The sequence below is a fragment of the Pinus tabuliformis genome, chromosome 8 (assembly GCF_031772625.1).
Source record: "Pinus tabuliformis cultivar Carrire ecotype Pingquan chromosome 8, CPIR1, whole genome shotgun sequence".
NCBI classification, from domain to species: domain Eukaryota; kingdom Viridiplantae; phylum Streptophyta; class Pinopsida; order Pinales; family Pinaceae; genus Pinus; species Pinus tabuliformis.
This window is the reverse complement of record NC_142294.1, coordinates 1,220,287,344-1,220,291,753: the sequence shown is the minus strand read 5'-3', so window position 1 is coordinate 1,220,291,753 and position 4,410 is coordinate 1,220,287,344. Positions and strand designations below refer to the sequence as shown.

Sequence of the window (4,410 nt, the reverse complement as noted above, 5' to 3'; positions counted from 1 at the left end):
AGGTTGCAGGTGTTCTATGAAGGAGAGGAGGTTTTTTAACGCAAAGCCAGAGATCCTTATCATGCTGCCAGGAGACCTCACCAGCACCTCCTCCAAGAATACTCATTTTCTCCAAGGTATGTGCACAATTTCATCACGGCTTGAGTCTTCTACAGGAAGATGCAGACTTTCTACAGGAAGGTGCGGACTTTCTACAGGAAACACAAACTTTCTACAGGAAGTTCTGTATTTCTACAGGAAACTTCCTGTAGAAGTTCGGGACGGCCTAGAATTCATTTTATGAGGAGATCTAACGACCAAGGAGCGGTTTGGATGCATGCAAGCTACTGTTGTCACCCTTATACACTGCTGTCACCTCTTTCTACCATCCCTGTCGACATGCAATGAAGTTACCTGCACCATCAAAGCAGATCATTGAGTTATCAAGAGAAAAGCAATTTTTGAGATGGAAAAACGCTGAGATGTCATACCATATCCATCCCAGCCATCCATGAGCTCTATGAGCGTGATCGTGGGGCCATTGCCTTCGTCGTGCAGCATGCACCCGAGGAGGAAAAACTGTTACAGGACATCCTGCAGGAGTCCCGTAACAGTTAAGCCTGCTAGAGTGCACACCATTCACAACGCTTGCCATATACAATGAAAACGCGGGTGCATGTAGCCGAAGCATCAAATCCATCGTCAGCGGCCTATGAATATGAACCTCCGGGTTTGTGCAAATCCACCAACAGCAAATAAATCCACTCATCATCGTCCAAGAACCGAAAAATCGCGTTGCGGCCGCACAGGTAAGTGTCTCGACCCTTTCTTCCGTCGAATTGCATGAATTTTACTTTGAAAATGTTTGAAAGTGTGAAGTGAATGGGTTGAGCGGTTGTATGGCCATTCGACTGGCCACGTCGATCAGTTAATGGTCTAGTCGGATGTTTGGGTGGCGGTCGTGGCAAAAGAAACGGGCAGTACACACGTGAGAGCAATCCCGTCGAAAAAACGAGTTTAACAGAAGAGACAGTGGCGGATCTGCGGGGAATGATGCGGCAGTAAGGGAACTCGTAGGAAAATGATGGGATGATGTCGTCCAACGGTCCGACACGGACAGCTCACCCCTGCGCCATGGATTCCGCCGATTCAAATCTAATCGGCTAGATTGCCACCCCATGCATTTATCATTCACCGTTTGAGACTCGAGTGATCATCCGGATCCCTCTGCAGCTCGATACTCCGAATCTTTGGCCATCAGAACGCCTGTGAAGCAACACTAAGAGCGCAGACCCACTGTAGTATCCCCCAGAGATCGCGCGCTGCTCCTACAGGAAAGCTGTTTCTACAGGAAGTCGGGTTCCTCACGTCAAAAGGTGGCGGATTAAAAAGGTAAGCCTGAACTCTCCATGCAATTGGTTTTTGAGGGTGGCAGAATCGTTGTCTATAGTCTGGTTGTAGAAAATTGTTGCAAATGTTGTCTGCCGTGCATGAACTGTCGTCCTATAGGATGTCAATGTAATTAAGCTGTGTTAAGGTCCTTAGGAGATAAGCTTCGTGGATTATATGCATGACAGAAGCGTAATTCTACGCTCTGTCCCAGTAGGCCAAATTTCTTCCGCATTTGCCACCTCCAGCTAACGCAGCAGTTTTTCACCATGCCGGGTGGGTTCATCAGAAGGGAACCCACTGATTCAACGAAGTTAAGAGAAAATCCTGAGGTGGTGGAGCTCTTCACACGAGCGCAATGGATATCCTTCTGTGACAAATTGCAGGGCTATGACGACGAAGTGGCAGAAGAGTTTTTGCAAGCTCTGAGGCCGAAATCTAAAACATTGGCCACCGTTAACTTCAGGGGTTTAAGCCTCAAACTCACCCCACAATTCATCAGCCAAGTTACGGAGCTCCCAATGGGATTACCATGGGATAAAGAAGAAAGGAAATTGGGCCAACAGGCTAAGAAAGAATTCTTTCCACCAGAGGAGGAATTCTCAGAAGACAAAAATGGGGTTCGTAGAACCAGTTTACTGCCACCGTGGAATGAAGTTAGCCTGCAGATAATGAAGTACATCACCTGCGAAGGCCGTTTTAGCATTGTATATGGGTATCACTTTCGGTTACTCACTGAATTAAGGCACCAGATGGATCTACCTGTAGAAAACAAGCTCAGTCTCCCCTACTTTCTGTTATCACTGACAAAATTTCAAAGCCAAATGTCTGCAAATAAGCACATTAATTTTTTTAGCAGTTCCGCAGCGCATAAATCCTTTTCGCAGTTTCGCAGCGCAACCTGTTTAGGTGATTTCGTAGCGAAAAACACCGACTTTGTACTAATTGCGCTACGAAATTGGGAATTGGTCTGAATCCACAGTCAATCTTACACAGCTGTCATATTCATCAAAAATTCATTATCAGTGACTGGCTTATATTTGAGAGAGATGTTGCAAGTTTCCAGGTGTGTTACATTGGTGAAGAATGAGAACATGTTGCAAGATTATGTGCGGAAGTAGGGGATATTTAATGTGTGTTCAAATGGCTACAATCCACCTAAACCTTGTATGCCGGTGGAGTCCTGGTGAGTTTGAGATTTACAGAGATTCATGGTGTGGCAAATCCTTCAGATGGTTCGTAGTGCATGCATTAAGCATCAAATTCTTTTACAAGTTTTTTGGTTCACGGTATTATTTTAATGAAATACCTCAAGTTACTTACCATGTTATCATGATTCAACCTGAGGAGATGTTTACTGTGAGCAACAGTTCTTTGTCAGAATTTGGTGTTCTGGGTTTTGAATTGGGTTATTCAATGGAGAATCCCAATTCATTGGTCCTGTGGGAAGTTCAGTTTGGTAATTTTGCAAATGGCGCCCAAGTCATTTTTGATCAGCTCATAAGCAGTGGGGAATCAAAATGGCTTCGCCAATCTGGACTTGTTGTTTTGCTTCCTCATGGATATGATGGCCAGGGTCCAGAGCATTCTAGTGCAAGATTAGAGCGGTTTCTCCAGATGAGTGATGACAATCCTTTTGTGGTTTCTGAGATGGATCCTACATTACGCACCCAAATTCAGCAGTGTAACTGGAAAATTGTAAAGGTGACAACTCCTGCCAACTATTTTCATGCTCTTTGTTGCCAGATAAATCGGAATTTCCGTAAACCTTTGATTGTCATGTCTCCAAAGAATCTTCTTCGGCACAAGGACTGCAAATCAAATCTGTCTGAATTTGATGACATGCAAGGTCATCCCGAATTCGACAAGCAGGGAACCCGATTTATATGTCTCATTAAGGATCAGAATGATCACTCTGACCTAGAAGAGGGCATCAAGCGTTTGATACTTTGTTCTGGAAAGATTTATTACGAGCTGGATGAGGAAAGACAGAGACTTCAAAGGGAAGATGTCGCTATTTGTCGGTTTGAGCAACTATGCCCATTCCCATATGATCTGGTCCAACGGGAGTTTAATTGATATTCAAATGCGGAGATCGTTTGGTGCCAGGAAGAGCCTATGAACATTTTGGCACAATCGTAAAATTCTGGGGCAAGTAAATCCACGAAATCAAGGAGATAGCATCCGGGCAGTTGGCGGTGTTGCTGCAATTCTTGCACTTGCGCATCCAGCAAAATAAAAGGCTCATTCTCCGCATCTTTTCTGTCGGCGTTGTGGGTGAAATGGACAAACTCCAAGAAAAAGTTTTTAGAAAGCAGAGAGACACGTAGCCCAAACAGAGAAGGATTTGACACCTAGCTGTATCATTGGATCGCCTGGAGGCTCGAGCATGTGTTTTCAAGATTTGCAAGATGTGATCAATAGATGAATCAGCTTAGATCTTTTCGACTCCATCTTCATTCAACATAAGCTCGAGCTCATCATGTCGGCCCGCAGAAGAACTCTGTTAAAGGTTGTCATCCTTGGCAATAGCAGGGTTGGTAAAAACTCGCTGATGAATCAATATGTAAATAAGAATTTCAGTATGAGGATAGATTGTTCACGTTGCAGATATGGGATACCGCTGGCCAGGAAGGTTTTCAGAGCTTTGGTGCTGCCTTCTACCGTGGTGCCGATTGCTAAGTTCTTGGTTTACAATGTTAATGTGCTAAAATCATTTGATAACCTAAATAATTGGCGCGATGAATTTCTAATTCAGGCAAGCCATTCTGATCCGGAGAATTTTCCATTTGTTGTGCTTGGAAATGAAATTTACGTGGATGGTGGAAACAGCAGAGTGGTCTCTGAGAAAAAGGTCAGGGCATGGTGTGCTTCTAAAGGCAACATTCCCTACTTTGAAACTTCTGCAAAAAACAGGGTTTAATGTTGAAGAACCCGAAGAGGAAAAATATATCTTCCGGACACAATTGATGTCAATGCTGGGAGCTTTCGCAATTATAAACCATCGGCACTTCCAGGTTTATTACCTTAACATTCCTTTCC

The 4,410-nt window shown here is 44.3% G+C and overlaps 1 pseudogene; it reads left to right on the top strand.

Moving 5' to 3' along the window:
- Positions 1 to 2,511: 2,511 nt before the first annotated feature.
- Positions 2,512 to 3,447, top strand: LOC149239786 (uncharacterized; annotated as a pseudogene).
- The last annotated feature ends 963 nt before the right edge of the window (positions 3,448 to 4,410 follow it).